The sequence below is a fragment of the Elephantulus edwardii genome, unplaced genomic scaffold, assembly GCF_000299155.1.
Source record: "Elephantulus edwardii isolate Elephantulus edwardi_28Jun2011 unplaced genomic scaffold, EleEdw1.0 scaffold00294, whole genome shotgun sequence".
Classification (NCBI taxonomy): Eukaryota; Metazoa; Chordata; class Mammalia; order Macroscelidea; family Macroscelididae; genus Elephantulus; species Elephantulus edwardii.
This window is the reverse complement of record NW_006400044.1, coordinates 1489039-1499532: the sequence shown is the minus strand read 5'-3', so window position 1 is coordinate 1499532 and position 10494 is coordinate 1489039. Positions and strand designations below refer to the sequence as shown.

The 10494-nt window shown below is 35.6% G+C and overlaps 1 protein-coding gene across 1 annotated transcript in view; it reads right to left on the bottom strand.

The window, feature by feature from the left end:
• Nucleotides 1-9916, bottom strand: part of BMPR1B (bone morphogenetic protein receptor, type IB) — a 265052-nt gene extending 255136 nt beyond the window's left edge. The window contains exon 1 of the mRNA XM_006900754.1: nt 9822-9916. The gene's annotated coding sequence lies outside the window, so the exon portion shown is untranslated. The remainder of the gene's footprint in view (nt 1-9821) is intronic.
• Nucleotides 9917-10494: the final 578 nt, after the last annotated feature.

The window sequence follows — 10494 nt, the reverse complement described above, 5'->3', positions numbered from 1 at the left end:
ATATAAAGTTAAATAAAATATTAGTTTCTGTGTACCAAATCAATTAAAAGATGACAAATAATGTATAAGACCACTATTAAAAATATTTTCAAAAACTAAGAAAAAGTTTATACACAGAATCATTCTTGGATTGTTCCCAGAAATGAAAAGGGAGGGAAGGAGTAGCAAATATTACTAAAATAATAATAGATATATATTAAGATGGGGGAAGGAAAGGTACTCTATAATAAGAGGCTGGACAATACAGTATCACTGAAGAAAGACATGAGAAGTATAGAAGGATTAGGTAATAACTATAGGGAAGCAGTAGGGAAAGTACTGAGGATATCCAAATTAAGGTTACAAAACATAATACATGTGCATAATTGAATGGAAAATTAATTTGCTTTATAAACTTTCATTCAAGCAATTTTTCTATTAAAATATTAGTTATTATTTTATATTTTTATATATTAAATCATATATTAAAGGTAAAAAGTAACAATCCAGTAGAAAATGACCAGTAAAGATAATTAGATTGTTTTACCCTCGTTTGGAGAAACAAATGAAGAAAAGCATTTTGATTTTGATAAGATGACTCAGAAGCAGACTTCTGGGTTAAACAATCTTCAGATAGTAGGTGAAAACTAGCTATTGAGATAGAACTGACTCACACTTGATCCTCCAGTTTTCTGAATTTTCTGAGGCTATAAATTCCTTTGAGATTAGATTGTCCATTTTTCCCCTATGGAGAAGCTCCCTGTCTTTAAGCTAGCAGCACAATTCTCTACCCACTAGACCAGTAGAGTCTCCTTTAAATGTATCAGAGATACTAATATTAAAATAAAATAAGCAAAAAAAAAAATAAAATAAGCCCAGGGACTCCAATTTTTTTTAAAAAACAACAACAACAAAAAACCAGTAGCAGAGAAAATTATTTTGCTCTGACAAAGCTAGGACTGCTCCTCTATAACCCACTCATGATTTATATTTTAAAGAATGTTGTTGTTGTTGTTATGTACCATTGAGTTGCTTGCAACTCACAGTGACCCTATATACAAGAGTCCCAAATTCTGCTCTATCCTGTGCCAACCTCACTGTCTCCAACACACCTACTCCCATTACCCCAGTCACTGAATCTCATCACCCCATCTAATCAAGGGTCTTCCTCTCTTGTACTGTCCCTTCACCTTCCCAAACATGATGTCCCTCTGCAAGGGCCAGACCCTCCCAAAGTATGTCATACGAAGCTTCAGAATCCTTGACTCCAAGGAGCAGCTCAGCTTCACCTTCTCCAAGATGAGTCTTTGTTCTCCTAGCAGTTCATGGTATATTCAACACTCTTCTCCATCTGCACAGCTCAAAGCCATCAATTCTCTTTCTATCATTCCTACTCACTGTCCAGCTCTCTGACACATAGCACACAATTGTGAAGACTATGACCCAGATTAGGCACGCCTTAATCACCAGCCTGACATCGTTGCTCTTCAGTATTCTGGAGAGTTAACTGACCGATGACTTTCCCATTGTAATTCATCTCTTTATTTCCTGGCGGCAGGTATCAAGAATGTTGATTGTGGAACCAAACAAACTAAAACTATCAAAAGTAGATTTTAAAAAAAGAAATACATATATATATCTCAAAAAGCACAGTATGTTCTCATATCTTTGTTTTAATCAGTCTTGTTTGCCAGTTCTAGATTGGAGCTGTCATTGACCCTCTATGAGGTAGATTGATTCGGTGACTGGGGTAATCGGGATGGGTGTGTCAGAGGCAATGAGATTGGCACAGGATAGAGCAAGGTTTAGGGCTGTTGTACATAGGGTCGCTATGAGTCGCAAATGACTCAACGGCACATAACAACAACAACAACAACAGCATTCAAACAAGTAATCATTTCATTTCAATTCGCTATTCAGTGCAGGAAAGGAAGACTCTGAACAAAACGGCAATTGTGGTAATGATGGCAAGTGTGTCGCAGTGAGATTAGCTCAAGATACAGGAGAGTTCAGAGCTATTGTTCGTAAGTTACTACGAGTATTAATTGATTCAGGGCATATAGTAACAACAACATTAAAATTTGACATCCTCACCCCACAAAAAAAAAAAAACACAAAAGAGAAAGAAAGAAATTAAAAGCATTCTCATTGAGTTGATTCCAGTAGGAAACTATCTTTCTGCCAAAGAGCAGCTTGAATGAATGGAAATCCAAAAGCTCTGTAAATTATCATTAAAATTAATTTTAGAAAATGAAACCCATACCATACCATACCATACCATACCATACCATACCATACCATACCATACCATACCATACCATAGCTTTTCTAACCTAAAAAAAAGAGCAGCTTGTAGATTTAAAGCGTCTTTGAATGAAGCCATCATATAAATACTCTGTCACCTACACTTGTGTAAATTTTTTTTTACAGGTTCAATTTTTACAAGCAGCTTCCATTTTCTGTCATATTTTTGTGAAAAGACAATGGTTGTGGAGTGTACAATGGATTATATTAACCAAGCATAATGAAGAAACAGCAGCAGTCAGAAAGGTATTTGCTGTTAGAAAAAGTACATACAGCCAGCCATAGGAATGTTCTGTTTCTACATCTGCTATTTTTTTTAAATAGGCTGCTTCTTTCCACTGTTTATTATTAATGTACAAAATATACAAAACCAAAAGAAAAAACATCCTCAAATTCATTGTGCCTACATCTGCCTTTTAAAAAGAATTTGTATGTAAATTCAAACCTCTCAGATCACATCATTTAAATGTTTGTCTTAGTATTTATTATAGTGTATCTTTCAAGGCATAATAAATGTGAAAGAACTCTTAAAGCAACTTCAATGTAATACAGTAATAATAATGCTTTAAGGCTGACCAAAGTAGCACCTGTTTGTTATTATGAACCATTGTACATATTTTGAATTTTTTTTCATATTTTGAATTTTAAAGATAACATTCTTTAGAGGAATTGATTCAAAACTCTGGGTTGTACTTAAGTGAGACTTGCAGTGGAGTCAGACTTGAGTAACCAATAGACTGCCAGAATTTTAAATCTGGCAAGAAAAGGCAATAAATCATTTCCAGGATGGCATTAATTACTAGCTTTAAATTTCAAGAATTATGAAATAGTGCAAAGGAGTCTAGCATAATAGAAACCACAGATAATAACTAATTAAGATTTATGCTTAATAATTATAATCAGGACAGGAAAAGCCACAGTAATAAAACTGTAAATAGCTACTTTAAAAGACAGCATTTGGCAAGTTACATCACTTCACCATACCACATGCACCTATTTATGAAATTAAAATGTGAAGCAGAAGAACTTTTAAGATTACACTTTAATAATTCATTTTCTCTTCTCTGCTTATATGAATCCTATGACATCCACAGCTACAGGAAAACTGTGATTTGAAAGCTAAGCTGCACAGAATAATAAAATAATACTTTATTTCTCTAGTGAAAACTTGTATCCCCAACTTCAAACCTGATCTCTGAGCTCTTTTGCTGGTGGTACTGCAGGGTTTTTATGGTTTAAGATTTGCTGTACAGAGGTAACTCGTGGTTGCTGGGATGCTGAGCACTGTGACACTGATGTGTCAAATGTGATAATGGTTATCCATGGCGGACAGTCTTTGGTGGAACTTGTCAATTACAAGCTTAGAGGCAGGAGTGGCATCCACTTCCAAAACAGCTTAACTCAGGAAACCTTATAAACTTGGAGAACCAATGAAAGTTAAACAAGTATTCAGGTCTTTCATTCATTGGGTCGCTCTAAGTCGTCTACAACTTGATGGCACTTAACAACGACTGAATATAAAGAAAAATTGAGGGTTTCCCCATCACTGTCTAATAGGACCTGCAGCCATCTTTAGACACAGTTTAGATACTGTCTTCCTGCCTCCCATTTTAGATTATTATCCCACTGAAATATTTGATAGGCCATTGATTTAATTTATTCCTGTAGTTTTGGCATGTAAGCATGTGGAGCTGCTAACCAAAACAACGGCAGTTCAAATCCACCCACCTGTGCATAGAAACAGCATGGGTGATTTCTTCTCACAAAGATTTACTGCCTTGGTTATCTGGTGAAGAGTTGCTAAGAGTCAGACTTGATTCTATGGCAATGAATTCAATGTAGTTTAGAGAATAAAATATATCTCAAAATAAATTCCAAATTGAATTATGGTCCATTCCTAGCATATTAGAACATTACCAAATCCTCCTATGAAAATACCAATCTTGTTTTCATTCCTAAGACAACCACAATTTAAGTTTAAATAAACAAAAACCAAAAAGTCATATTCAAAGACTAAAAGAGGGTCATTGGGCTTGGAATATGTAAACTGCTGGCGGAGTATACTAAAAATAAAAAGTAATCAAAGTTTTTAAGTTGAAAATTATCTACTAACTTTGTTTCTAGTATATAAAATACAATGTATACAGTGTAAATAAAACATAACTAAACAAAATAAACTTTAATTTATTGAGCAACAGAGTTAAAAGAAACCTGTTTTTCTTAATTACTTTTTCACTGATTTCCTTTTCTTTCAGCATTTCTATTTTGGAAAGTAATTCTTCTTTTGTCTAAAATGGAGTATTACCTTTAAGGTTTAAGAATTCTTAAGTCACAATTTTATTTTATTTCCTTACATTCCTAACTCTCTCCACAATAGCAAAAGCAATTTGGAAATGTCCTTTTATTATCACCATAAGGGTGTAATTATATTCCATGATTCTCCAACGTACATGGAAAAAGGTCTACTCTCCCTTGAAAATCTCCCTTTGGGAGAAATGTGCAACAATGAATGAATGGAAATCCAAAGCTTCCGTACATTTTTACTGAAATCAGTAATAAATTTAAAATAAAAAAAATTAAGTTAGAGTAAGGAAGGCAATGGATTTATAATTGCTCATGCTAATAACACTTTATTGTGGCATAGAGGAGGAATAGTGGAACTGTATCCACATTTACAATATTCTTCTTACCAAAACCATTTATGTAAAATAGGAACTGCAGTGGAACATGCATCTCTGGAATGGAAATGATCATACTGTTAATATTTCTAGCCTTAAACTTAAAATATTATATTGTTCAAAATTATTTGTTATATACTTGTTTAAATTTTTCCCTCTTTTAACAACTGGGATCTAGCAGGAAGAGAAAAGACCAGAGAATGCCCAAAACTATTGGGGCAGTTATTGCTGCCAGGTTAGGGCTTGTGTCAGGAAAAGGAAGTCTTACTCATAACCAGTGCCATCCAAAGGTAATAAAGGAGGTCAGAATTGCTTCCACTGTGGAAAGCAGGGCCATTTCAGTAGACCGTGTCACAGACGAGAGCCACAGATAGGCAAGGGAGTAGAGAGGAAGCTCCCACTCACTTGCTTTAAGTGTGGATTTGAAGAACACATGGCCAAGGGTGGCCCACATCAGGTCCTCTTGGCTGACAGGATTGACAGGCCCCAGCTCCCAGCTGGAAACAAAGGAGGATGCTTCAACGATTTAGATCCTCTCAGAAGAGCTGTGGGTGAGCATTAACATTACTGGTAAGTATATTCATTTTCTCTTGTACACAAGAGCCGATTATTTGGTCCTTAACACCTTCCGAGGTCCCAACTCTTCTCACTATTTCTTAGTTGTTGGATTTGACGCAAAACCTCATAAGCAGTTCCTTACTTCACCTCTGCCTTGCATGTGGACTTCCGAGCTGTAAAACAACCCAGTGGTAGATGGAATTTTGTCTAGGACTTAAGAATAATAAACAACATAGTTGAGCCTCTACATCTTGTGGTTTCTAACCTTTATACTATAATAGATAAAGTGCGAGTCAATAAGCCTTTTATTTTAAGAACTACCCTCCCTCTGTAACTTGATTTGTGCCACTGTTAGAACCTCTACTTGGAATATTATTTCTTTTAATTTTTAACTCATGTACTTTTAACTTGTTAGTGCAACAATGAATGAATGGAAACTCAAAATCTCTGTAACTGTTCATTAAAATTAATAAAATTTAATAAAAATTAAGAAAGAAAAAGAAAAAATCTCCCTTTGGGAGGCATAGTACTGTCTTCAGAGTAACTGGGTAGCAAACAGCTACTATACTCTGGGACTAACTAGAGACCGGAAGTTTAAATCCATTCAAAAGCATCACGGAATAAAGGCCTGGCTGTCTACTGCACCCCCCCCCAAAAAAAAAATCAATCCCTGTAAAACCTACAAAGGACAGTGTATCGTGTACATGTAACATCACCTTAGGGCAGAAATGATTCAATGGCAACTGGAGTGAGGTAAACACTGTCTTCCGTTTACTATGGAATTATTTCATTTAACACAATCATTTATAGGGACCCAGCACCAAGAGAATTTTGTTCACCAAGTTAATAAAATAATTAAACAGTTACTACTTCTAAAGTATGTATTCTGATTGTGTAGATCCTCCCAATATAACTCTTAGCTTCCAGACAGACAGACAGACACACAGACACACACACACACACACACACACACAGACACACACACACACACCTTTACTGGGGTTGGTACCAGGTGGTAGAAAACAAAATAAAACAAAAAGTTGCTACTGTCCTAAAAGCATTTATGATCTGATGAGAAGTTTTCCCTCAATCAAATTAATCATTGTTAAAAAACACATTTAAAAACATGTAACAAAGAAGATTAGCTGAAAATAAATTTAATAATGCTTTGTTGTTGTTGTCTGCCTTCAGGATGGAACTGACCCACAGCTGACCTTCCAGGGGGGTTTTAGAGGGAATAAATCACATAGGAGGAGATCTTTCTCCCAACGAGCAGTTAGGAGAATCACAACAAATATCTTTGTGATTGCCTTGTAGCTTCTTACCACTAGGCCACCAGAGCTACCAGGTTCTCCTAGGCTGTCACTTTTCTATCTGAGTTAAGGACACTGGTTGTAGGAATATGAAACCATATAAAGCACTTGATAAGAAACTAAAAAACTATTTTCCAAAATTAAGCACACGCTTATCATGTAATCTAGTATTCTAGTTGATATTTATCCAAAAGAAAAATAAGTCCATACAATGAAACATGTTATTGCTCATAAAAGTTTCGGTCAACCTATTTAAAACTGGAAGCAATTCAAATGTTCTATCAATGTAAAAGAAAAACAAATTAAAAACGCTCCTCAAACTTAATTCACTGTCATTTAATCCAAACCAACTCAAAGCTGAGCCTCCACTGTGTTTCCACGGAGGTAAAACACATGAGAGAAGACTGAATCTTTCTCCCTTGGAGCTTCTGACAGATAAGTTTAGTTCAAATTTCTGAGCATCTATTATAGTCTAGTTTGGGGATCAAAACAGAATAATTTGTAAACCTGGACACATTAATAAGCTCTGCAAAGTGCCATGGCATTGGTTTAGATAGAAGATCAAACCACACAGACAAACATTAGGCTCCAGGAGGAACGCCACCACTGATCCTAGAAGGCAGAGACAAGGAGCTAGAGGGGTAGGGCAAGGAGCTTTGAAGACAAAGAGATGAGTAGAAATAATTTCTGGGAAGAATAAAACATTATGGACTGTTTTGGGAGTACAAGAATTTCATGAGAGTATAAAATGTAAAGGGCAAGAAAGGTTGTGCAAATATTGCGAGGTAATGGCAGAAGATGAATGTAGAAGGAAAGCAGAAATTAGATGCAGAAGAGACACATCCTGTCAAGAAGCTTGCGCTTCATCTATGAGCAATAAAGAGGTTTCAATGGGAAGGTTTAAATAGAAAACTGCTACTGGACTGAGAGATTCCCTTTATGTGCAATCTACTATGAGGACTGGTACGGTAAGCAAACACAAAAGGAAGCATTGAGAACTGAGAAGTTAATATAAACAGCTCAAGCCAAATTTGCTCCAACAGATATTTAACATACAATACAAAACATTCCATACTCATTTTTATAACATGACTGCATATAAAATATTATTTACAAATAGGATTAGTAACCAATAACAAGGTTGAAAATAAAACTCAGAAATAATATTGGAAAGGAATGTCAACTAGCCTTCAATCAAAATACATCTTCATTGTGGATGTCACCAAGCTTATTCTGATTATCCATTATGATGACTGAAGATACAATTGTCTAGGAGACAATGAATAAAGAACTACAAACACAATCTAAAACATAATCTTTTAAAATATTACATAAGATCTAAAGGCAGTGTCTATGAAAAAAAAATCACTGGTGGATTTAGATTGTTTAATTGAGACATGGTCATCCCAGATCAACAATGGTTTTATTTTCCAAATAACCATATCATTGCTGAAAATCTAACACAAATGTTTTAATAAACTGGTAGGTAGTCCTTGAAAAGTAAATACAAAATGTTTGATGCAAGAGAATAAATTAACAAATAAATGATTCAAAATATTTTAAATTTAGATATTAATTTTATTAAGCTTAAAATATTTCTGAGTTAACACACAGTAGTAAAGTGAATTTGAAACATCAAGCATGAAATTTAGAATTGTAGGGGCATGCAATAAAAGTGATACTTAACAACTGTTGACTATATTTTAAAACATTTCCTTTTCATGAAGACCTATTCCACATGCTATTATAAATGTGATTTATCCCTTTCATTTCTGTATATTTGTTCTAAATACAAAATGTGTGCCAGAATACTAACTTTTCCTTATAGCTCTGCTATTGGCTTCTGGTTTAAGCAAGACAGCAACTTTACCAGATTTTGGTTGTAACTTAAATTAGCTGTATAGAAAACCTTTAAGAATTATAAAAGCCATCTATAAACTCATCTCGGCATTTCAGATATGCTAAAGTATATATCTGTACAATTTTAAAAAATCCCTTTTTAACCTATGTAAATATATGTCCAATGAAGTGACACATTTCCCTTTGAAGACATGTATATTAAATATAAGCTTCCCTTTGAAAACATATATATATATGCAGGGGCTTTTTAAATCAGAAAATACAAGTTTCCTCTACGGTCCTTACTTCCAATGATAAGTGGGGGCATGAAAAACTGATGATGAATGAACATGTCATATAGCCTCATGAGCACACAAAGAAACTGAAAAGTAGTATATGTGATGGAATGGAAATAATCTACTAATGTGTTGTTGCTTTGTGTCAATGAGTTACCTGTGACTCCCAGCAAGCAACCCTCTGTAGCAAGATATTTAATTCTATGTATTCAATAGGAGTCAATTTTTTAAAGAAAGCAATCTAGCAATTCAAGATAAGAAAAAACTCTCTGAAGTGGCTGTTTTGCACCTTAAATTAAGAAGTCTGCAATTAACTTCTCACCCCTCAATCCTCACTGAGCAAAGGCAGTGTGATTAGTGCACTTCAGCGGACCGTCAAAAGGACACTAGTTTTCTTTCAAGAGACCCACAAAACCCACATTCCAAGCTTCTGCCTTTCAACAATGTCCACTCTAGCTTCACATGGTCATCTACATTTTCCACTTCTAAACAACTCATTACAAGTTTTATGACATGAATACTTCAATACTAATACAAGAGCAAACATGAATTTGTCAAATGAATGGTTTGAGTTTGCCAGAATCAAGAAACAGAACTTGAAGGAAAGGATACACATGAAATTAAGGTCCAGATTCCTTTCCCCAATCCACATGACTGAAGTGCAAGACAAACAGACTCAGCAGTCGCAATAGCAGGACACAAAACTGCACTGCCACCAAGAACATTCGTCAACAACAGGGGCTCTCCCCTTGGCAGTTTTAACATGCCACACAGCTCTTTGCTTACTGATGCAGAGAAGCCAACAGGGAGACAGTTTATGAGGAAAAGTGAGACTGAACTAGCTAATTACTTACCTTCTCACTTATGGTAGGCTTGCTCCTTTAACTTTTTCTCTCTTCTCTTGTCATAGCTCAGGGCCAAATGGTTATGATTCAGCAGAAGTTTGAACCTGACAGTTAAAAAGAATATTGAGTTTTGTTTTGAAGGGGGGGAAAATTATAAATTAAAAGTTCCCTCCACTGCAGTTTTTCTCTCCTTGCCCTTTGCGTGCGTGTTTCTCTCCGGTTCTCTCTCTCTGCAAAGCAGCTACGTAGTGGTCTATAAATATTGACCCTGACACTTGCTCAGTGCTTTCCCTGCTCGTGGCACAGGTCTGTGTTACTGAACACCGTGGTAATACTCAGTGAAGTTCTCAGCTGCTCAGAGACAAAGCTGTGGATTGGCTTACTACCCAGCAACCCTGTGCCTGCCTGGAAATACCATTTCGCTGCCAGCTTTACAGATGCGAGGGGCCTTTCCTGAGGCCCAAATCAGGCACAGAAGGGCAATTATGAGGTTGGTCTGAAGAAACACAGCTTTCTCCAAGCAGGTGGAGAAAAGGGGGGGCACAATGTAGCAGGAGACAGGAAAGGAAATACTGCCTTTGTCTTAGGTGGACAATATAATCTCAAATCTTTTCTCAAAGTCATAAACAAATATCATTCAATCAAGCACTGTAAAACTTAAGAACATCATATTATGAATGAC